This window comes from Rattus norvegicus, chromosome 1, assembly GCF_021556685.1.
Source record: "Rattus norvegicus strain SHRSP/BbbUtx chromosome 1, alternate assembly SHRSP_T2T, whole genome shotgun sequence".
Classification (NCBI taxonomy): Eukaryota; Metazoa; Chordata; class Mammalia; order Rodentia; family Muridae; genus Rattus; species Rattus norvegicus.
The window spans coordinates 131,315,059-131,339,510 of record NC_141534.1 but is presented as its reverse complement, the minus strand read 5'-3'; the positions used below and the strand labels follow the sequence as shown (position 1 = coordinate 131,339,510).

At 44.5% G+C, this 24,452-nt stretch overlaps 1 long non-coding RNA gene across 2 annotated transcripts; it reads left to right on the top strand.

The window, feature by feature from the left end:
* The first annotated feature begins 9,460 nt into the window (after positions 1–9,460).
* Positions 9,461–20,258, top strand: LOC120099839 (uncharacterized). Of its 2 annotated transcripts, XR_015646865.1 has the most exons (4): positions 9,464–9,500; positions 12,167–12,260; positions 13,925–14,147; positions 16,707–18,111. It is a non-coding gene; the product is annotated as an uncharacterized LOC120099839 (long non-coding RNA). The 2 variants fall into 2 exon arrangements; XR_015646864.1 differs by lacking the exon at positions 12,167–12,260 and having other exon boundaries at positions 9,461–9,500; positions 16,707–20,258.
* The last annotated feature ends 4,194 nt before the right edge of the window (positions 20,259–24,452 follow it).

The following is a 24,452-nucleotide window of genomic DNA, read 5'->3' as shown; positions in this document are numbered from 1 at the left end:
TCAGACTGACCCTAACCTCCACCCTCAATCTTATAGATACTGGAATCATGAGTTGTGGCACCATTCCAAGTCTGGCCACTTTTAAGACATAATACAGTTTCTTTTTTGCTTACATGTATGATAAGTGTGTGTATATGTGCATGGTGTGTGTGTGCATGTGTGCGTGTGTGTGTGTGTGTGTGTGTGTGTGTGTGTGTGTGTGTGAATGTGGGCCCACATGTGTGGAGGTCAGAGGATGGCTTTCCCTTTCTACCCTGGGTTCCAGAGCCTGAACTCAGACTTGGTTGACAATCAGACTTGTGCTGAGTGTCTTGCTGGCCCACATTTCACCATTTTTTCACCGGAAGAGACAGTCAAAGCTGGAGAGTGCTCCATAGTACAGCCATTCCTGGAATTTGCAAGGATTAGATCCCCAACACCATAAACAAGTAAAAGGCAATCAGTTGCTATTGTCAAGGGTTGCACCAATTTATAATCTCAACCACAGTACAAAACACAATCCTTGTGCCGCTCTCCTGAGACTCTCCCTCAGTACCGAGTATAGAGCCACCATAAAGAGGCTCATGTGAGAATCTGTGTGGCACCCCTTTCTCTTTCTCCACATCCCTGCCGACATTTCTGTTCATTCATTTTCTTGATGGTGGCTACTCTGATGGGGTGGGATGGTCTATTAATGTGATTTCAGTTTATATTTCCCTCCTAGTTCAGGACATTGATCAGATTTCCAATGTTTATTGGCCATTTGTATTTCTGCTTTTGAGAATGGTCTCACTCATTTGTCCATTTATTGATTGGATGATTTGCTTGCTAATTTTTGTGGTGATGGTATTTAATTCAGAGGAGGCCCCGTAGATTCTGGGTGTCAATCCCCGCTCTGGTGTACGGCTGCAGATCTCTGGTTTTATAGGCTCCTACTTTACCCTTGTGACTCTTGGCATTGTGGTGCAGAAACTTTTTTTTTTCTGTCAATTTTAAGCTTATTGTATCGTATTCCAACAGGATACATTGAGTTACTTTAATCTTTTTGAATTTGTAAAGATTTATCTTGAATCTCAGAAGTGACCTGTTTTAGAGAGATTTCCATGTGCTGCTAAGTAGAATGTGTGTTCTTTGTTGTCAGGTCCATTGGTGTCTGATGTCAACTAAAGTAGTTTTTGTCCACTTGATCTGTTTACTTAGTAAAGTGTATTGAAATCACCTGCTAGTGGATTGATATTAATCTGTGTCTTTAAATCCAGTAGTACATTTTTAATGAAATTGAGTGTACCAGAGTTTGGTGTATATATGTTTATAATCGTAATGTCTTCTTGGTTAACTGTTCCCTTGATTAGAATAAAATATCCCTCCTTATCTCTTCTGATTTGTTTCAGTTTGAAGTCTGTGTTTTCAGCTATTAGGATAATATTCTGCTTTGTTTCTTGACCAATTCAGTTTGCCTATGTTCCCTGATTGAAGAATTGAGGTCACTAAGATCTCAAGTTATTACTGAAATGTGTTTGTTAATTGAGGTCATCATGTTCTTGATTTTGGGCACTGCTGTCTGTGTTCTCAGTGGACCTTGGTGTTTACATTGTCTTTGTATTCTTTTCCAATGTCTCTTGGCTGTGTTTTCTTAGGTTTGGTTTGATGGATATAAAAATTTAAAAGCTGCTTGTATCATAGAAAAATTTTCTTTTCTTTCAACTATGGTAGGTACTTTTGCTGGGTATATTAGCCTAGGTTAGCCATCATGGTCTTTTAGGACTTGTAATGCATTGATCTTATGGCTTTCATAGTTTCCACTTCTTTTTTTTTCTTCTCCATCTTTATTAACTTGAGTATTTCTTATTTACATTTCGATTGTTATTCCCTTTCCCGGTTTCCGGGCCAACATCCCCCTAACCCTCCCCCTCCTCTTCTGTATGGGTGTTCCCCTTTCCATCCTCCCCCCATAGTTTCCACTTCTTATACCCGTGTGAGTATGTCTTTTCTTACTTCGGAAAGTTTTCTTCAATGATCTTGTTGAAGGTCTGTTTTATGCAATTGAGTTGGAATTCTCTCTCATCTATGGGTATAATTCTAATCTTTGGCCTTTTCATGGTGTCCTACATTTCCAATATGTTGTTTTCTTGTGCTTAAATTTTCTTTTCTATTACTTGCTTATTTGATTTAGATCTATTCTATCTTTGAGTCCTGGTATAACATTGTCTGCTTGCTCCGTTCTTCTCATGATACTTTCCTTTGAGTTTTCTAACTGGGCTATCCAGCTTTTCAGTTCCATCCTCATTTCAGCTTGAATCCTTTTCTTTTTTTAAAAAAGATTTATTTATTTTTATTTATATGAGTACACTGCAGCTGCCTTCAGACGCACCAGAAGAGAGCATCAGATCTCATTACAGATGGTTGTGAGCTACCATGTGGTTGCTGGGACTTGAACTCAGGACCTTTGGAAGAGCAGTCAGTGCTCTTAACCGCTGAGCCATCTTTCCAGCTCCATGCTTGAGTCCTTTTCAATGTTTCTATTTCTTTATTGAATTCTCTTCCCAAGTCCAGAATTGCCTTCATCATTTACATCAGCATTATGCTTCTGTTTCCTTTGGTATCATTCATGCATTTATCCTCCTCAATTCCTTTTCTTAATTTCATTGAGATTTTTTTCTCTTCTCACTTCATTTTTTCTTTCTTTGTTGTTGTTGTTGCTGCTCCTCCTCCTCCTCTTCTTTCTTCTTCTTCTTCTTTTCCTTCTTCTTCTTCTTCTTCTTCTTCTTCTTCTTCTTCTTCTTCTTCTTCTTCTTCTTCTTCTTCTTCTTCTTCTTCTTCTTCTTCTTCTTCTCCCCCTCCTCCTTCTTTCTTCTTCTTGTTTTTGTCCTTTCTAAACTTTTTGAATTCTTTGATGAAATTTATGATTGTTCTTTTGAACTCTGTGTCCATTTACTTGGGATTGTCCAGGTATTTCTCATTTGACAAACATTTTACAGGACTGGTAGGTTTTGGAGATGACATCATGGCCTGATCTTTCATATTGTTTGTACTTTTGCAGTGAGATTTGAGTGTGTGGACCTCTTTTGTTAGTTCTATGTTTGATACAAACAGAGCAGGTTAGAGCAGAATAGAGGGTGTAAGGGCAGATTTGGTCAAGAAGTTGGAAATAGTTTAGGTAGGATGAAGCCAGGTGTACAGAGCAGGATGTGTAACATGGTCCAAGCCAGGAGTGTGGTGGTGGATCTGGCTGGGTGTAAAGCTTCAATTTGGCTTGGGGAGCAGACAGAACAGGTCCTGATAGGTGTCTAAGTGCTGGTTGAAGTACAGGTACGGGTTGCCGGATAGGCCAAGACATTTGATGTGGGACCCAACCTAGATCTAGAGGGTTGGGCAGTGTGTGCCAAAGGGGAGAGTCAGGCTGACTTACAGGGCTGGACACTTGAGAAGCTGCGATGGGATTTTTACTAGAGCTGAGCCAACATAGGCACTGTGCCCATGAACCTCCAAAACTGTGGGCCAAATAAGTCTCTTCTCTGTAAGAAGCTAGCTTTTGTTGTGATAAAAGAAAATGAATAGACCAAATGAGTTCAGAGTTCAGTCAGGAAAGTGTTTGCCATGTAAATAAAAGGACCTGAGTTCAACAACCAGAACTCAAGTAAAGTTAAAAATCAAGTGTGAGGGGAGGGAGGGCATGTTTGTGATCTCAGACTGGGTAAGCACAGATACAAAGATCCAGGAGACTCATTGGACCTAACCTAGTTGGTAACCTCCAGGTCCTAGTAAGAGACACTGCCTCAAAAAACCCAGGGGAATAAAGACACTGGGGGTTGACCTTTGTCTTATGCTCTCTCTCTCTCTCTCTCTCTCTCTCTCTCTCTTTCTCTCTCTCTCACACATGCACATGTACACACACACAAACATGCACAGTCACACACACTACACTCCACACTTACCAACACACACGTCATACCCTCCCACATCTCTCTCACACAGACACACACACACACACACACACAGACACACACACCCTGCATACATGCACACTCTGTCAATTCTTGTCCTTTCTTTTTCCAGAGCTCCAAAGAGGTCATTGTGATGGTTTGAATATGTTTGGCCCAGGGAGTGGCACTATTAGGAGGTGTGGTCTTGTTGGAGTAGGTGTGGTCTTCTTGGAGGAATTCGTCACTGTGGGTGTGGGCTTTAAGACCCTTCTCCACTGCCTGGAAGCAAGTCTTCTCCTAGAGGCTGTCAGATGAAGGTGTAGAACTCTCAGCTCCTCCTGTACCATCCCTGCCTGGACACTGTCATGTTCCCACCTTGATGATGATGGACGGAATCTCTGAACCTGTAAATCAGCCCCAATGAAACATTGTCCTTATAAGAGTTGCCTTGGTCATGGTGTCTGTTCACGGTAGTAAAACCCTAACTAAGACAGCCATGTCTGGGCTGAAATCTCCAAAGGGAGAATTGCTGAGTTTTAAGCTGACTTCACTCCAGGTGGGCAAGTCTGGGAGAGCAAGTAGAGGGGAAGCCTCATGCAGTGACAGGAGTAGGGGACAGGTCAGGAGGGTTTGTTTGCCAGCAGTATTTTTATGGCAGTCATCTCCTGTATGACACTAGGGAAAAAGTAAGAACCCGAGGGAGGCATTTTGAACATGCACATTCCTTTGAACATAGCGTCACTCTGACAGATAAACTCACACTCGTGCAGGGGTACAGATTCGCCCACACTTGTGTACTGTGTATTGACTGTGATGACAAAGCTCTGATCCAACCTACCTGGTTATCAACCAAGGACTGTTCCAGTGAGTATAGAAGACCCTGCACAAGAGACAGCTATTCTCCACATAGAAGGGTATTGTTTTCATTTTACCTGTATGGATTTTCTCTTCCATATATGTAAGGCTATGTACCACACATGTGTCTAGTGCCTATAGAAGGTGGAAGAGGCCATCAGATGCCCTGGAACTGGAATTATAGACAGTTGTGAGCTGTCATGTGGGTGCTGTGAATCAAGACTAGGTCCTCTGGAATAACTGTACGTGCTCATTACTCTTGTGAATTTGGTCTAATGCTGCTTATATTGTGTTCATCTGGTCCCCCAGATTGCACAAGAATCCACACATCCCCTGTCAGACACTGAGGGACCCTGCCCCCAGTTGGTTTTGATTGGTAAATAAAATTGCTGGCGGCCAATGGCTTGGCAGGGAGACAGAGGCGGGATTTTAGGACTCCCTGGGCAAGGGGCTGAGGAAGGAGCAGGTAGAAGATAGCTGTCATGCCAGGGATGGAAAGGGAGCATCACACCTGAGAGGTGCAGGACAGAGAGACAGCCAACGCATAAGAGCTGGGGAAGAGCAGCCTCAGGGAGTCTTCCAACTGGGTCTAGGGCAATGAAGATGGGATATAGATTTTGGTAATTACTCAGGAATATCAGATGGGTGTGTATTAGCCACACGGAGGTTTGGAAGTGGCTCAGCCATTGAGCTATTTAAGGCATATTAAATATAAGGCCGTGTGTGTGTGTGTGTGTGTGTGTGTGTGTGTGTGTGTGTGAGAAAGAGAGAGAGAGAGAGAGAGAGAGAGAGAGAGAGAGAGAGAGAACCCAGAATGTTGGCATGGGTAGCAAGGACTACTGCCACCTAATTGGGGACAGCAATACACTATCACTGAGCTTTTTCTCTAGCCTGAGATACAACTCTTTAATTTCTCCAGATCCTCATTTATACAGAGAAATAGGAGGCAAAAATCAAAAGCCCGAGGGCAATATTTACAACAGAATTAGGCCCCAAATTATCATTGCTAATATCAATGTACATAAGCCAAGCACCAAGACTTGCATGCTACCCAGGGCCAAGGAAAGTAAGGAATCCAGAAAGGTAGATGCAAAGAGCCAACAACAACAGAGTCTCAGAACAATCCAGGCTTTCAAGAGAAAGTTCAGGTGATCAACTGAGACAGTGGAACCATGAGTTCTGCCCGGCAAGGAACAATGGAAAAGCCCCAAGACAAGGAGCAAGGGGACAGAGCAGTCACTTTGGACAGAAGAGTCAAAATGGAACAGGGCAGTGCTAAGAGGAAGAGGAAGGAAAGACTGTGTGTGTGTGTGTGTGTGTGTGTGTGTGTGTGTGTGTGTGTGTCCTCAGGACACATGGACATTAGGAATGTGGGACAAAGGTGAAAAGCCAACAGACTTTCACTATGTACCTCTTGAGCTTTCACTGCTCCTGTTATTCCTCAGGGGGGGGGGGAATTCTCAAAGAGTCAGAAGCTCTGTTCCCTCTAATTTTCTGTTTGTCACACAGGGGGAGCTGTCTGTCTGACAGCTGTGAGGGTGGAGGCAAGGGCTCAGGGGGAGGGGGCAGGGGTAGGAGCACAGGGCTGCTGGCTGCTGCTTCAACACCTTTTGAGGCTACACAAACCATAAGGCTTTCTCTCATTTCAGCATCCCCTCTGCCTGTTTCCTGGCTGGGTGTGATTGAAGTTAGCCAGCGTTTGGATGTCCCCAGGAACACCACTGAATGGGTTTGGGGACGTTAGCTTTCTGTAGCGGGAGCAGATGTCCGAAATGATCCTCTTTGGAACGTTTGTTTTGCTTGGTTCTTGAGGTCACAGTCAGTTAGGCGTTGCTTGGAGCACAGTGAACAGAATCCCTCACTTCATGGCCAGTAAGTAAAGGAGGGGCAGAGGGAGGGCATGCTTCGAATAATCCTGAAGACCTCTCAGCGGGCTCCACTTCTTAAAGCCCCACAACATGCTTTAGCTCCATTCTGGGGACGGACATGCTTCAACACCGGACATCCACGGAATTAGAGGTCTGAACTCCAGCAATGTCCTCACAGTATTCACCGAGGGGCAACCACAGCGCTGGTTTCTCCATATCCTCTTCTTCCTGTGACTGGTAAAGGCTGCCCCACCTAACATTAAGCTGGGCACACTCTTCTTTACCCCCCTGCTTTAGAATGTATGGGGCTTAACAGAGATCCCTCCCCCCCCCCCCCAGAGAAATAGCTTGGCACTGAGATATTTAACTTGGGTTGCGTTTCATATAGAATTTCAATATTCAAAACGGTTTGGGTAGATTGCTTCTTTAATAAGCTCCGTTATTTCTCAACACTGTATGTTCTTGGGTGACATGTACAGTGACTTCAGAGGCTTATAATATCTGAAAAGAAAAGAAAATTGAGAGTTACTTGGAACAGTGTGTTCTGAATAAGAGGGTGTCTACACAGACGTTAAACTGTCTTAAAGTTTATTTCGATTATTTCAAAAATTATTTGAAAAATGATGGAGGCCTGTATTTTATAGAGATTCTTTTTTTCCTGGGCCATGTAAATGAATATCCTTTTTTTTTTTTTTTTTTGGTTTTTTTTTTTCGGAGCTGGGGACCGAACCCAGGGCCTTGCGTTTCCTAGATAAGCGCTCTACCACTGAGCTAAATCCCCAGCCCCGTAAATGAATATCCTTATATTTGTTGCTGATCTCTCTCTCTCTCTCTCTCTCTCTCTCTCTCTCTGATTTGCGTGTAGCTCAGACTGACCCTAACCTCCACCCTCAATCTTATAGATACTGGAATCATGAGTTGTGGCACCATTCCAAGTCTGGCCACTTTTAAGACATAATACAGTTTCTTTTTTGCTTACATGTATGATAAGTGTGTGTATATGTGCATGGTGTGTGTGTGCATGTGTGCGTGTGTGTGTGTGTGTGTGTGTGTGTGTGTGTGTGTGTGTGTGAATGTGGGCCCACATGTGTGGAGGTCAGAGGATGGCTTTCCCTTTCTACCCTGGGTTCCAGAGCCTGAACTCAGACTTGGTTGACAATCAGACTTGTGCTGAGTGTCTTGCTGGCCCACATTTCACCATTTTTTCACCGGAAGAGACAGTCAAAGCTGGAGAGTGCTCCATAGTACAGCCATTCCTGGAATTTGCAAGGATTAGATCCCCAACACCATAAACAAGTAAAAGGCAATCAGTTGCTATTGTCAAGGGTTGCACCAATTTATAATCTCAACCACAGTACAAAACACAATCCTTGTGCCGCTCTCCTGAGACTCTCCCTCAGTACCGAGTATAGAGCCACCATAAAGAGGCTCATGTGAGAATCTGTGTGGCACCCCTTTCTCTTTCTCCACATCCCTGCCGACATTTCTGTTCATTCATTTTCTTGATGGTGGCTACTCTGATGGGGTGGGATGGTCTATTAATGTGATTTCAGTTTATATTTCCCTCCTAGTTCAGGACATTGATCAGATTTCCAATGTTTATTGGCCATTTGTATTTCTGCTTTTGAGAATGGTCTCACTCATTTGTCCATTTATTGATTGGATGATTTGCTTGCTAATTTTTGTGGTGATGGTATTTAATTCAGAGGAGGCCCCGTAGATTCTGGGTGTCAATCCCCGCTCTGGTGTACGGCTGCAGATCTCTGGTTTTATAGGCTCCTACTTTACCCTTGTGACTCTTGGCATTGTGGTGCAGAAACTTTTTTTTTTCTGTCAATTTTAAGCTTATTGTATCGTATTCCAACAGGATACATTGAGTTACTTTAATCTTTTTGAATTTGTAAAGATTTATCTTGAATCTCAGAAGTGACCTGTTTTAGAGAGATTTCCATGTGCTGCTAAGTAGAATGTGTGTTCTTTGTTGTCAGGTCCATTGGTGTCTGATGTCAACTAAAGTAGTTTTTGTCCACTTGATCTGTTTACTTAGTAAAGTGTATTGAAATCACCTGCTAGTGGATTGATATTAATCTGTGTCTTTAAATCCAGTAGTACATTTTTAATGAAATTGAGTGTACCAGAGTTTGGTGTATATATGTTTATAATCGTAATGTCTTCTTGGTTAACTGTTCCCTTGATTAGAATAAAATATCCCTCCTTATCTCTTCTGATTTGTTTCAGTTTGAAGTCTGTGTTTTCAGCTATTAGGATAATATTCTGCTTTGTTTCTTGACCAATTCAGTTTGCCTATGTTCCCTGATTGAAGAATTGAGGTCACTAAGATCTCAAGTTATTACTGAAATGTGTTTGTTAATTGAGGTCATCATGTTCTTGATTTTGGGCACTGCTGTCTGTGTTCTCAGTGGACCTTGGTGTTTACATTGTCTTTGTATTCTTTTCCAATGTCTCTTGGCTGTGTTTTCTTAGGTTTGGTTTGATGGATATAAAAATTTAAAAGCTGCTTGTATCATAGAAAAATTTTCTTTTCTTTCAACTATGGTAGGTACTTTTGCTGGGTATATTAGCCTAGGTTAGCCATCATGGTCTTTTAGGACTTGTAATGCATTGATCTTATGGCTTTCATAGTTTCCACTTCTTTTTTTTTCTTCTCCATCTTTATTAACTTGAGTATTTCTTATTTACATTTCGATTGTTATTCCCTTTCCCGGTTTCCGGGCCAACATCCCCCTAACCCTCCCCCTCCTCTTCTGTATGGGTGTTCCCCTTTCCATCCTCCCCCCATAGTTTCCACTTCTTATACCCGTGTGAGTATGTCTTTTCTTACTTCGGAAAGTTTTCTTCAATGATCTTGTTGAAGGTCTGTTTTATGCAATTGAGTTGGAATTCTCTCTCATCTATGGGTATAATTCTAATCTTTGGCCTTTTCATGGTGTCCTACATTTCCAATATGTTGTTTTCTTGTGCTTAAATTTTCTTTTCTATTACTTGCTTATTTGATTTAGATCTATTCTATCTTTGAGTCCTGGTATAACATTGTCTGCTTGCTCCGTTCTTCTCATGATACTTTCCTTTGAGTTTTCTAACTGGGCTATCCAGCTTTTCAGTTCCATCCTCATTTCAGCTTGAATCCTTTTCTTTTTTTAAAAAAGATTTATTTATTTTTATTTATATGAGTACACTGCAGCTGTCTTCAGACGCACCAGAAGAGAGCATCAGATCTCATTACAGATGGTTGTGAGCTACCATGTGGTTGCTGGGACTTGAACTCAGGACCTTTGGAAGAGCAGTCAGTGCTCTTAACCGCTGAGCCATCTTTCCAGCTCCATGCTTGAGTCCTTTTCAATGTTTCTATTTCTTTATTGAATTCTCTTCCCAAGTCCAGAATTGCCTTCATCATTTACATCAGCATTATGCTTCTGTTTCCTTTGGTATCATTCATGCATTTATCCTCCTCAATTCCTTTTCTTAATTTCATTGAGATTTTTTTCTCTTCTCACTTCATTTTTTCTTTCTTTGTTGTTGTTGTTGCTGCTCCTCCTCCTCCTCTTCTTTCTTCTTCTTCTTCTTTTCCTTCTTCTTCTTCTTCTTCTTCTTCTTCTTCTTCTTCTTCTTCTTCTTCTTCTTCTTCTTCTTCTTCTTCTTCTTCTTCTTCTCCCCCTCCTCCTTCTTTCTTCTTCTTGTTTTTGTCCTTTCTAAACTTTTTGAATTCTTTGATGAAATTTATGATTGTTCTTTTGAACTCTGTGTCCATTTACTTGGGATTGTCCAGGTATTTCTCATTTGACAAACATTTTACAGGACTGGTAGGTTTTGGAGATGACATCATGGCCTGATCTTTCATATTGTTTGTACTTTTGCAGTGAGATTTGAGTGTGTGGACCTCTTTTGTTAGTTCTATGTTTGATACAAACAGAGCAGGTTAGAGCAGAATAGAGGGTGTAAGGGCAGATTTGGTCAAGAAGTTGGAAATAGTTTAGGTAGGATGAAGCCAGGTGTACAGAGCAGGATGTGTAACATGGTCCAAGCCAGGAGTGTGGTGGTGGATCTGGCTGGGTGTAAAGCTTCAATTTGGCTTGGGGAGCAGACAGAACAGGTCCTGATAGGTGTCTAAGTGCTGGTTGAAGTACAGGTACGGGTTGCCGGATAGGCCAAGACATTTGATGTGGGACCCAACCTAGATCTAGAGGGTTGGGCAGTGTGTGCCAAAGGGGAGAGTCAGGCTGACTTACAGGGCTGGACACTTGAGAAGCTGCGATGGGATTTTTACTAGAGCTGAGCCAACATAGGCACTGTGCCCATGAACCTCCAAAACTGTGGGCCAAATAAGTCTCTTCTCTGTAAGAAGCTAGCTTTTGTTGTGATAAAAGAAAATGAATAGACCAAATGAGTTCAGAGTTCAGTCAGGAAAGTGTTTGCCATGTAAATAAAAGGACCTGAGTTCAACAACCAGAACTCAAGTAAAGTTAAAAATCAAGTGTGAGGGGAGGGAGGGCATGTTTGTGATCTCAGACTGGGTAAGCACAGATACAAAGATCCAGGAGACTCATTGGACCTAACCTAGTTGGTAACCTCCAGGTCCTAGTAAGAGACACTGCCTCAAAAAACCCAGGGGAATAAAGACACTGGGGGTTGACCTTTGTCTTATGCTCTCTCTCTCTCTCTCTCTCTCTCTCTCTCTCTCTCTCTCTCTTTCTCTCTCTCTCACACATGCACATGTACACACACACAAACATGCACAGTCACACACACTACACTCCACACTTACCAACACACACGTCATACCCTCCCACATCTCTCTCACACAGACACACACACACACACACACACAGACACACACACCCTGCATACATGCACACTCTGTCAATTCTTGTCCTTTCTTTTTCCAGAGCTCCAAAGAGGTCATTGTGATGGTTTGAATATGTTTGGCCCAGGGAGTGGCACTATTAGGAGGTGTGGTCTTGTTGGAGTAGGTGTGGTCTTCTTGGAGGAATTCGTCACTGTGGGTGTGGGCTTTAAGACCCTTCTCCACTGCCTGGAAGCAAGTCTTCTCCTAGAGGCTGTCAGATGAAGGTGTAGAACTCTCAGCTCCTCCTGTACCATCCCTGCCTGGACACTGTCATGTTCCCACCTTGATGATGATGGACGGAATCTCTGAACCTGTAAATCAGCCCCAATGAAACATTGTCCTTATAAGAGTTGCCTTGGTCATGGTGTCTGTTCACGGTAGTAAAACCCTAACTAAGACAGCCATGTCTGGGCTGAAATCTCCAAAGGGAGAATTGCTGAGTTTTAAGCTGACTTCACTCCAGGTGGGCAAGTCTGGGAGAGCAAGTAGAGGGGAAGCCTCATGCAGTGACAGGAGTAGGGGACAGGTCAGGAGGGTTTGTTTGCCAGCAGTATTTTTATGGCAGTCATCTCCTGTATGACACTAGGGAAAAAGTAAGAACCCGAGGGAGGCATTTTGAACATGCACATTCCTTTGAACATAGCGTCACTCTGACAGATAAACTCACACTCGTGCAGGGGTACAGATTCGCCCACACTTGTGTACTGTGTATTGACTGTGATGACAAAGCTCTGATCCAACCTACCTGGTTATCAACCAAGGACTGTTCCAGTGAGTATAGAAGACCCTGCACAAGAGACAGCTATTCTCCACATAGAAGGGTATTGTTTTCATTTTACCTGTATGGATTTTCTCTTCCATATATGTAAGGCTATGTACCACACATGTGTCTAGTGCCTATAGAAGGTGGAAGAGGCCATCAGATGCCCTGGAACTGGAATTATAGACAGTTGTGAGCTGTCATGTGGGTGCTGTGAATCAAGACTAGGTCCTCTGGAATAACTGTACGTGCTCATTACTCTTGTGAATTTGGTCTAATGCTGCTTATATTGTGTTCATCTGGTCCCCCAGATTGCACAAGAATCCACACATCCCCTGTCAGACACTGAGGGACCCTGCCCCCAGTTGGTTTTGATTGGTAAATAAAATTGCTGGCGGCCAATGGCTTGGCAGGGAGACAGAGGCGGGATTTTAGGACTCCCTGGGCAAGGGGCTGAGGAAGGAGCAGGTAGAAGATAGCTGTCATGCCAGGGATGGAAAGGGAGCATCACACCTGAGAGGTGCAGGACAGAGAGACAGCCAACGCATAAGAGCTGGGGAAGAGCAGCCTCAGGGAGTCTTCCAACTGGGTCTAGGGCAATGAAGATGGGATATAGATTTTGGTAATTACTCAGGAATATCAGATGGGTGTGTATTAGCCACACGGAGGTTTGGAAGTGGCTCAGCCATTGAGCTATTTAAGGCATATTAAATATAAGGCCGTGTGTGTGTGTGTGTGTGTGTGTGTGTGTGTGTGTGTGAGAAAGAGAGAGAGAGAGAGAGAGAGAGAGAGAGAGAGAGAGAGAGAGAGAGAGAGAGAGAGAGAACCCAGAATGTTGGCATGGGTAGCAAGGACTACTGCCACCTAATTGGGGACAGCAATACACTATCACTGAGCTTTTTCTCTAGCCTGAGATACAACTCTTTAATTTCTCCAGATCCTCATTTATACAGAGAAATAGGAGGCAAAAATCAAAAGCCCGAGGGCAATATTTACAACAGAATTAGGCCCCAAATTATCATTGCTAATATCAATGTACATAAGCCAAGCACCAAGACTTGCATGCTACCCAGGGCCAAGGAAAGTAAGGAATCCAGAAAGGTAGATGCAAAGAGCCAACAACAACAGAGTCTCAGAACAATCCAGGCTTTCAAGAGAAAGTTCAGGTGATCAACTGAGACAGTGGAACCATGAGTTCTGCCCGGCAAGGAACAATGGAAAAGCCCCAAGACAAGGAGCAAGGGGACAGAGCAGTCACTTTGGACAGAAGAGTCAAAATGGAACAGGGCAGTGCTAAGAGGAAGAGGAAGGAAAGACTGTGTGTGTGTGTGTGTGTGTGTGTGTGTGTGTGTGTGTGTGTGTGTGTGTGTCCTCAGGACACATGGACATTAGGAATGTGGGACAAAGGTGAAAAGCCAACAGACTTTCACTATGTACCTCTTGAGCTTTCACTGCTCCTGTTATTCCTCAGGGGGGGGGGGAATTCTCAAAGAGTCAGAAGCTCTGTTCCCTCTAATTTTCTGTTTGTCACACAGGGGGAGCTGTCTGTCTGACAGCTGTGAGGGTGGAGGCAAGGGCTCAGGGGGAGGGGGCAGGGGTAGGAGCACAGGGCTGCTGGCTGCTGCTTCAACACCTTTTGAGGCTACACAAACCATAAGGCTTTCTCTCATTTCAGCATCCCCTCTGCCTGTTTCCTGGCTGGGTGTGATTGAAGTTAGCCAGCGTTTGGATGTCCCCAGGAACACCACTGAATGGGTTTGGGGACGTTAGCTTTCTGTAGCGGGAGCAGATGTCCGAAATGATCCTCTTTGGAACGTTTGTTTTGCTTGGTTCTTGAGGTCACAGTCAGTTAGGCGTTGCTTGGAGCACAGTGAACAGAATCCCTCACTTCATGGCCAGTAAGTAAAGGAGGGGCAGAGGGAGGGCATGCTTCGAATAATCCTGAAGACCTCTCAGCGGGCTCCACTTCTTAAAGCCCCACAACATGCTTTAGCTCCATTCTGGGGACGGACATGCTTCAACACCGGACATCCACGGAATTAGAGGTCTGAACTCCAGCAATGTCCTCACAGTATTCACCGAGGGGCAACCACAGCGCTGGTTTCTCCATATCCTCTTCTTCCTGTGACTGGTAAAGGCTGCCCCACCTAACATTAAGCTGGGCACACTCTTCTTTACCCCCCTGCTTTAGAATGTATGGGGCTTAACAGAGATCCCTCCCCCCCCCCCAGAGAAATAGCTTGGCACTGAGATATTTAACTTGGGTTGCGTTTCATATAGAATTTCAATATTCAAAACGGTTTGGGTAGATTGCTTCTTTAATAAGCTCCGTTATTTCTCAACACTGTATGTTCTTGGGTGACATGTACAGTGACTTCAGAGGCTTATAATATCTGAAAAGAAAAGAAAATTGAGAGTTACTTGGAACAGTGTGTTCTGAATAAGAGGGTGTCTACACAGACGTTAAACTGTCTTAAAGTTTATTTCGATTATTTCAAAAATTATTTGAAAAATGATGGAGGCCTGTATTTTATAGAGATTCTTTTTTTCCTGGGCCATGTAAATGAATATCCTTTTTTTTTTTTTTTTTTTTGGTTTCTTTTTTTCGGAGCTGGGGACCGAACCCAGGGCCTTGCGTTTCCTAGATAAGCGCTCTACCACTGAGCTAAATCCCCAGCCCCGTAAATGAATATCCTTATATTTGTTGCTGATCTCTCTCTCTCTCTCTCTCTCTCTCTCTCTCTCTCTCTCTCTCTGATTTGCGTGTAGCTCAGACTGACCCTAACCTCCACCCTCAATCTTATAGATACTGGAATCATGAGTTGTGGCACCATTCCAAGTCTGGCCACTTTTAAGACATAATACAGTTTCTTTTTTGCTTACATGTATGATAAGTGTGTGTATATGTGCATGGTGTGTGTGTGCATGTGTGCGTGTGTGTGTGTGTGTGTGTGTGTGTGTGTGTGTGTGTGTGTGTGAATGTGGGCCCACATGTGTGGAGGTCAGAGGATGGCTTTCCCTTTCTACCCTGGGTTCCAGAGCCTGAACTCAGACTTGGTTGACAATCAGACTTGTGCTGAGTGTCTTGCTGGCCCACATTTCACCATTTTTTCACCGGAAGAGACAGTCAAAGCTGGAGAGTGCTCCATAGTACAGCCATTCCTGGAATTTGCAAGGATTAGATCCCCAACACCATAAACAAGTAAAAGGCAATCAGTTGCTATTGTCAAGGGTTGCACCAATTTATAATCTCAACCACAGTACAAAACACAATCCTTGTGCCGCTCTCCTGAGACTCTCCCTCAGTACCGAGTATAGAGCCACCATAAAGAGGCTCATGTGAGAATCTGTGTGGCACCCCTTTCTCTTTCTCCACATCCCTGCCGACATTTCTGTTCATTCATTTTCTTGATGGTGGCTACTCTGATGGGGTGGGATGGTCTATTAATGTGATTTCAGTTTATATTTCCCTCCTAGTTCAGGACATTGATCAGATTTCCAATGTTTATTGGCCATTTGTATTTCTGCTTTTGAGAATGGTCTCACTCATTTGTCCATTTATTGATTGGATGATTTGCTTGCTAATTTTTGTGGTGATGGTATTTAATTCAGAGGAGGCCCCGTAGATTCTGGGTGTCAATCCCCGCTCTGGTGTACGGCTGCAGATCTCTGGTTTTATAGGCTCCTACTTTACCCTTGTGACTCTTGGCATTGTGGTGCAGAAACTTTTAAATTTCATCTGCTCTTGTCTGTCAGGTCTAACGATTATTTCTGGAGTTTTCGGAGTTCTTCCCAGGAATATGCCTTTCCTATTCTAAGTCAAATCTCAAGAGCCCCTCCCTCCCCATTTCCCTCTGGCAATTTCTGAGTTTGGGGTCCTTCATAGTGTCTATGAAGGACCATTTTGACTCAATATTTATACAGATGAAGAAATAGGGTGTATATTTTTGCGTGTGAATATCTAGGATGAATGAAAAGGAGGGGGGTTGTGAATAAAATCACAAATAAATTAAATAAGAAATAACACAAAAACCTCTCTCTCTCTCCCTCCCTCCCTCCCTCCCTCCCTCCCTCCCTCCCTCCCTCCCTCCCTCCCTCTAAGAGTCAAAGTATTTGTAAAAGTGTTGTATAAAGAAAAAAGGGAACCATAAAGGGGAAAGAAAAATGAATTTTGGAGCATTTGTTTCTGGGTCCTCTAAAATTTCGTCCTCGAGGCAGGCAGACAGAGATATGGTCAGTTGCCCTGTGAACTGTCCTTCCTTGCCCCGCCTGCCGAGCCTGTTCTGGACAGTGTCCACCAGCACTGGCTTTGCTTCAGGAGGTTCTCTTATTTGCACACCAGAGGCCTCTGCTGGACACACTTGGCTTTTCAGTCTGTTGGGCAAGTGGGTTCTTCCGCCCTCTGGAGAAGTCAGTTTGGGCTGGTTAAGATACTAACGGGAGTGTTCTAATTCCAGCACTTTTCAAAGGAATAGAGAAAGACAGTGTTGGGCAGGCGGACCCGATTGTGTACTTCTAACCCTCAGAAGCATTTGAACAGCCTGCTGGAGAGAGGGGCCTTCGTGTCACCTGACCAGCTTCCGAGTTCTCAGACTTGACTTCGAAAACCCCACGGCTCGGCTCCAGCGTTGATCCCGCTGCTGATCTCAAGTTAGGGCTTTCTGAAGTGAAGTCAGCTCTGAGAGCTCTGAGAGCTCCACACTCTTCCACTCTCCAAGCTGAGCCTCCCACTGCCTGGACTTTTTTTTAATTTTTTTTTTTTTTATTTTTTTTGGCTTGTCAGCATCTGGCCATCCATCCCACTCGGGTGACTGTTTGAGGTGGCCATGTCTCACTCTGGGGCTGTGACGGGTTAGATCACGAACCTGCCATTTAACGATCAGTCATATGCAGCAGCTGGGGACAGTCAGGCTGTGCCTCACGGCTGTCTGTTCTGTGTGAGAGAGCTCGATGGAAAATAAGCCCGGCTGCTCCCCTGTAAGTTTGTAGTCCTACCTACTGCCTGCCGCTCCCCTCGGCTTGTAGGCTAGGCCTAGCTAAGTCACGTGGTATGGAACTTCCTGCTACCCCTCTGCAAATCTGAGCCAGAAACCCCCTCGGTTGGCCGGATTTGAGGCTCTTTCCTTCGGGATCCCCACCACATTAAACGTGGCAGCTGTCTCGCAGATCCTCTGGGCTTTGAAGGCTCTCTCCCTTCAGGAAAGCACCATGCTGTCTGGTATGATGCTCTTCTCCAGCGTTCTTCAGCTTCAAGTCTCCAGCACGCCCTGCCCTCCAAAATCTCTCTCCCAATAAAGCCTAATCCGAAAGGTGACCCAGGGACTCCTCTCCCAAACCTTGTGATTGATTGTTGCTTGTTCCCAGGCTTCTGCCTCCTCCCCTTCCTGGGAGAGCTCAGTTTTTAAACAATATTGTGTCTAGATAGTTCCTAGTCACAGCCGCTCACACAGGACCTCGCTATGTAGTCCTGGCTGGCCTGGAACTCTATGCAGATCAAACGGGCCTGGAACTCACACAGACCCATTTGCCTCGCCTCCAAGTACTAGAATCAAGGTGTGTGCCACCACACCCAGCCATTCCCAGTTCCATTTCCATTTCCTGGGTGGCCAGTGTGACTAGCTTCCCACATATTATCCGTCCCCTTTCGTGTACGTGCCTTTCATCCCGTTTTCTACTGGATTGTTTTCATCGACTTACCTGCTGCATATTATGAGCCATTTTCATTTTTAATTCTTGTTAGATGGAAAGGGACAAGTGCTGTCACTACCTCTGCTGCATACCGAAATTTTTGCTGAGGAATCTTACCACACAGAAAGATGAAGATTTTATGTTATCAAATACATCATTCAAGAGGAAAATAGGAATTTCAAGTCTTGTTTCTGGGTGGCTTTTGTCTTATCTTGTTCAGTAATGGGCAGCACTTTCTCTCTGGCTCTGGAAGAGAGCCTTAGTCAGAGCCAGGTCCTGAGCCCAGCATCCCTTGCTTACCTTCCAGTTTCTCTTCTCTGAGGTCACCTGCTCCAGAGTGTCCCCACCCCCACCCCTCTTTTTTTTTTTTTTTTTTTTTTTGATAGCTGCTGCGAGTTTATTTTTTGCTTTCTTCAAGTTATGGGGTCAGGAAAGCTCAGTGCTATGAACCAAGAGGGGGCTCTCTCCAGCTCCTGCGGGTGTCTGTTCAGCCTTCCTAGTTCCTAGGAGGGTTGAGAGGGTGGACTCTGGTCTAGCACCACTTAAGCTTGGGCAGGCTGCTGATTTTGACAGGTCAGGACTAGGCTCTGGTGTTGATCAGGATGGATGACTGGCTGCTTCTTCATGGTTTCAGGAGCCAGGCCACAGGTGATCTGGCTTCTGGAAGCCTGGAAAGATTCTGCCAGAGTGCTCAGGTGACTCCAACACTGTGGTCATGAATGGGAGGGTGGATTTCCCGAAAAAGAAGCTGGCCCTCCAGTGGTCTGGGTCATCCTTGGGAAGATCCTGGTCAGCATGGTGAGCTGTAAAGTTGAATATCATTTCCTGGGAGGTATACACACACACACACACACACACACACACACACACACACACACACACACACACACGTCAGTTAACTCAGTTCTGACTAAAGCTACTGATTGCCAGCATCTCATGACCAAGCAGATTTACGTGTTTGGGGTTCATTAAGTGGCCTCCAGGAGCACTCTAAGAAGCAGTACATACATTCCTTTGGAAAAAAATAACCTTTAAAGAAAATGGACATCGACGGTGAGGACGCCATACATTTTATTATGAATATGATCCTGTTTACTTCCTTGCCCCACTCCAGCTTTCCTCATGCCCACCCCCAACTTCCCCTTCCCAACGTCATATTTGTTTGATAACCCTCTCTGTCCATTTGGCGTCGCCCATCTGTGCATGGATGAGGGTCTATCCTTTGGGGCATGGGAAACGTACACATGGCCACATTTCTCAAAAAGATTTTTCTCTTCTTCAGCACCTGTTAACTCCCAAAGCTCCCAAGCAATGCCTGTAACCTGGAGCTCTAGCCCATCTATCCTAGTGTCTTAGGGTTCTCTAGAGTTAGAACGCTTGGGTAGTCTCTATACAGTAAGAGAATTAGTTGATGACTTATTACGGTCTGAAGTCCAACGCCCCAACAATGGTCAGCAGCAGCTATGAACGGAAGCCCAAGAATCTAGCAGTGGCTCAGTCCCATGAGGCAGGCAGACAAGCAAAAAAGAGAAATTCTCTCTTCTTCCAATGTCTTTATGTAAATCTCCAGCAGAGGGTGTGTCCCAGATTAAAGCTATATGCTGGGACTTGCTTTGTCCCAGGTGACCTTGAACTCAGAGATCACCTTGCCTTAAGCTCCTTGGATTCATAACCACTTTGCCTCAAGGTCTCCATATCAAGAGCCAGGTTAGACACTTGTATCTCCCAGCCTCAAGATCAGGATCAAAGGTGAGCCTTCCACTTCTGGATTGTAGTTCATTCCAGATATAGTCTAGTTGACCACCAGGAATGGCCACCACACCTAGATTTTATCTGGCTGATCTTAGTTGGGCCTTGTGCAGGTGATCAGTGCTGCAGAGTTCCTGAGTGCAAACCCACGTCTGTACAGAATATAGAGCTCCTTAGTCCCTTCCTCCCGCGCTTAGATTCTCTCTACTTCCTTTTTCATGATGTTCTCTGAGCCAGGACGCAGGAAATGATGTAGATGACCTTTTAGAGCCAGGGATGTGGCCCTCTCCTCACTTTCACCTAACGGGCATCATTCCATTGACTGATGCTCCCTGCAAAATGAAGCCTCTGGTCCCAGAGCTGCCTAGGGCTGTGGGCACAAAACTCTTAATTCTTTTCCCTCAGCCTCATCAATTCTGGGATTTACAGGTCTGGGCCACTTCGAAAGACATTTTAAATATTACTCCTTTTACTTACTGAGATTAGGATATTAGAATCTTGGTTAGTTCACTGAAAGTTTCATAATGTGTTTTGATTATATTCCCTCTCAATACATCCTTGGTCTTCCCACCATCCCTACCTACCCAACTCTGTGTACTTTTATTTAAATCTTCAAGATAAATTTGTGATTCCTGTTGTGTTTTTATTTATTTTTAAAATTACTATTATTATTATTATTATTATTATTATTAATTTTTTACTTATTTACTTTAAATCCTGCTTATGGCCTACCTCCTGTTCACTACTTCTCACAATCCTCCCTACCTCCCTCCCCTTCTCCTCTGAGCAGGTGGGGACCCCTGGGTATCCCCCCTACCCTGGCAGTTCAAGTCTCTGTGAGGCTAGGCCCATCCTGTCCCACTGAGGCCAGACAGGACAGTCCAGCTAGAAAAACATACCCCACATAGTACAGGCAATGGCATTTGGGAGAGCCCCTGCTCCATGTGTTTGGGACCCACACGAAGACCAAGCTGCACATCTGTTACATATGTGTGGGGAGGTGGTATGTTTTAAGGTTATAATATCACTTCCTCCTCCCCGTTCTGCTCTCCAAACCCTCTCTTACACCCCTCCTTTGTCCTTCTCAAATTCATCGTCTCTTTTACCATTAATTGTAGACATATATTTGTACTCTTAAAGACATCATACAGTCTGCTCAGTCTGTATCATGTGACTTACATGTATATATTTTCAGGGCTGGCTGTTGGGTATTGGATAATTGATTGATATCCTCTTGCTGAGGAAGACATTTCCCTCCCATTCCCTGCATTCCTTCAGTGCATTTAGTTCTGACGTAGAGCTGAGGACTTGGGACCTTTCCTCTCATTACGTTAACATCTGCTGGTGACACCCTTGTTCTGGTCCTGTTTATGCAGTCACATTGGTGAGACGTTACAGGTATAGTTCCTGACACTTTAAAAGAAAAAAGAGTAGCTTAAAAGGAGAATTATTAAATGAACACATTAAATGGAAAATCTTTATTAGTAGCCACAGGTAGAGATTAATATAAGTAAACAAGATGAAATTAAGTAATATGAGTCCTGCACTCCGTTTACTTATGTCCGAGATCATTCTAACCCCACTGGGCGCTGGATCTCAGAATGTGACAACTGCTTTCACTGGTTCAGTTCCTCTATTGTAACCTCTAAGAGGTTTTCGTTAAGTTTTCCGATGCCCTGGAGATCTTCCGAAGCTTAGTTTAAAACGCCCGATGCCACGGCTTTGCCTGTAATGTGGCCGTTTTACCTTCAGCACAGGTCACAGAGGACACTAGAGAGATCTCGCAGAACAAATCAACTGTAGGGAACAGCGCGGTAAAACAAAGATGGCGCCCACATCCAGTCCCGTCTTATAAGTAAACGACTTATCGCGCATGCGCAGGCTTGTCCACTTGCCAGGGCAGCCGTTGGATAATGAGGTGATCCGGGGCCCTCCTGTGGTGAACAACGGTACTGCGCATGCGCGGGTTTTGCACCAGGTGTTAGTTGGCCTGGACGTTAATATGCTAATGAAGGATTCATGCTCCGCCAATCCCTGAAGGACAATTAGCATAGCCTCAGCCTGCTGTGTATATAAGGCGAGCGCTTTTGCTGCTCGAGGTCCCTGTATCAGCAAAGAGGTGGTCCTGCAATAAAGGCTGTTGAGAAGAATCCGACCGTGTTGCGTCTTCCTTGCCAGCCGAGGTGGGCGTGAGGAGATTCAGAACGCGTAGCAAGCTAACAAACCATTTCCCAAAAATCACGTAAAAGAGCCAGCATCTGAGTCTACCGTACAAAAGACGGCGGGATGAGCGCCGCGTACGCCGACTTTGGCGTGGACTTGCGTCACTTTAGCGGCTACGTTTTTTGCACAAGTACAGATGTGGCACGAGTAAGGCAGATCAAGTTTTAACCAATTAGTGGAGATGCATGTCAATCACGGGTGCACTAATGGTATCGTAGGAGAATTAACGGTATTCTATGAAAAGCAGCAGAAGGTGGTCATCTCTTTTAAAGAAAATCGCTTTTAAAATATATTGATTTTTTCATCGTTTTAAGCTTTTTTTGTCCTTTTATTGAGGACAGGTTATTTTCTCATACAATATATCCTGATTATGGTTTCCCCTCCGCCACTCCTTCCAGTTCCTCACCCACCTCACCTCTCATCGCGATCTACTCCTTTTCTCTCATTAGGAAAAGAACAGACTTCTATGAGATCGACAACCAAACGTGACAAAATAAAATATAACAAGATGGAGAAAAAAACCTATCATGTCCAAGGTGGACATTAGGATATTTAGGTTGTTCCTAGTTTCTGGCTATGACGAATAAAGTGGCAGTGAACATGGTGGAGCGAGTGTCTTTGTGTAGGAAGGAGCATCCTTCGGGTATATGGCCAAGAGTGGGATAGCTGGGTCCTGACGTAGATCAAGCCCCGACTTTCTGAGGAACCACCACATTGATATCCGTAGTGGCTGTACAAGTTAGGACTCCCACCAGCAGTGGAGGGGGCTTCCCCTTCATCGTCACCAGCTTGAGCTGTCACTTGTGTCTGCCTTCCTTTTCACACAGCTCAGCCTCTCATCAAATGACTAAACCTACCGCACCCTCATGCTTCGTGGGGAAGTGCGAAGGCGGCATCATTTCAATAGCTTCATTTCAGCAGTTGGAAGAACTCATAATTAATATCACTCAGGAGTGCTACAGTTGGGCTTTAATTAGCCTTATAAATCATAAAAGACTTTATTCCAACATTTATGGACTAGCTTCAGATCTAAAAGTCCCCGGAAAGTTCCAGGTGTCATTTTAGCCTTAGGGGAAATGTACTCGTGTCGGTGTCACTTGGGGGCGCTACTTTGGGGATCTGCAAAGTTTTGGACTCTGGGTTTCATACATATTGGGGTTCTAGACTGTATTTTGAGCAGATCGTTTTTTCTCTCTCTCTGTACTAGAGGGAAACAGCATGACATATTGTATGCATTAAGTACACGGAGACTTAGGCAAGTGGGCCAGCCTCAGTGGAGAATGGAAATGGACCAGATGGTGCCTTTTTCATAGAGCAGGCTCACTGAGTGAAGGAAGCAGGGTTCTTCCAGGGTGGGCAGGGCTAACACCTGGGCTGCGTTGTTCACATTTCGGACAGAAGCAGCTAGGGGACAACAGCGTTATCAATCAGGCACCTCCACGGTCAGCCCTGACTGACTGGGCAACAGGGCGTGTTACCATTTGCTGACCAGAAGCGATACATTCCCACAGCTGCCCGTGTCGCATATCCTCCCACGCATGTGCCAGGCCCGAGAAAAAGCCACAGTTTTTTCCTTCCCCCTCCCTTTCTTCCCTTCCTTCACCCAGAGACAGCTTCTGCGTTCTTCTTACCCCTCTTAATAAACCTCCCATGTGAGACCTGTTGCAAGGAGTGATTTTGTCGGCATTTGTTGCTTAGTTCCACCAGACAATGTTTTGTTTCTCCATTTTGAAATGACTAAGACCCTAAACTGCTAGGGTTCTGATCATATCCATAGGTAATACATAAAAACTAAGAGCAGTCTGTCATTTTTAAGATGAAGAATCTGGATGGGTTGGAGAGATAGCTCAGCGGTTAAGAGCACTGACTGCTCTTCCAGAGGTCCTGAGTTCAATTCCCAGCAACCACATGGTGGCTCACAACCATTTGTAATGGGATCTGATGCCCTCTTCTGGTGTGTCTGATGACAGCTACAGTGTACTCATATATAATAAGTAAATATTTTTTTTAAAAGAAAGATGGAAAATCTGAAAGTAATACACAATCCATGCCAGATCCTGTCCAAGAACTGAGGTCTCCTGGCTTCTGATGCTGTTAGATCTGCGCGGTCCTTTCCCTGATGTAGGAAGTAGCAGTCATCTTACCGAGTTGGGTTTTTTGTTTTGTTTGGTTTGGTTGGTTTTGTTGGTTTTGTTTTTGACAGGAGGTGCTATGGTAGGTGTTTGGAGGTCAGGGTGGGAGGTATGAGCGGATTACATATTAGGTCAAGGGTCTCGCTGGTTTCAGGCTCATACTGGACCTGCGAGGGCAAAACACAAACACTGGCCGTCTTCGATTTTCATGGCTCTGATACCCATGAAATTCAGTTATTATGGTTCAGCTAAGTAACTCCAGTTTCCCAAAACCTTGGCTCCAGTTTCAGTTGCCAGGACATCCTAGCCGAGAATACAAACTGCAGCGTACAGGCTCTGCCAGTGCAGGCTCCACAAGTCCACGTGTAAACAGCGGCTGAGGTCACAGTCAGTGGCCGACCACACCATTTC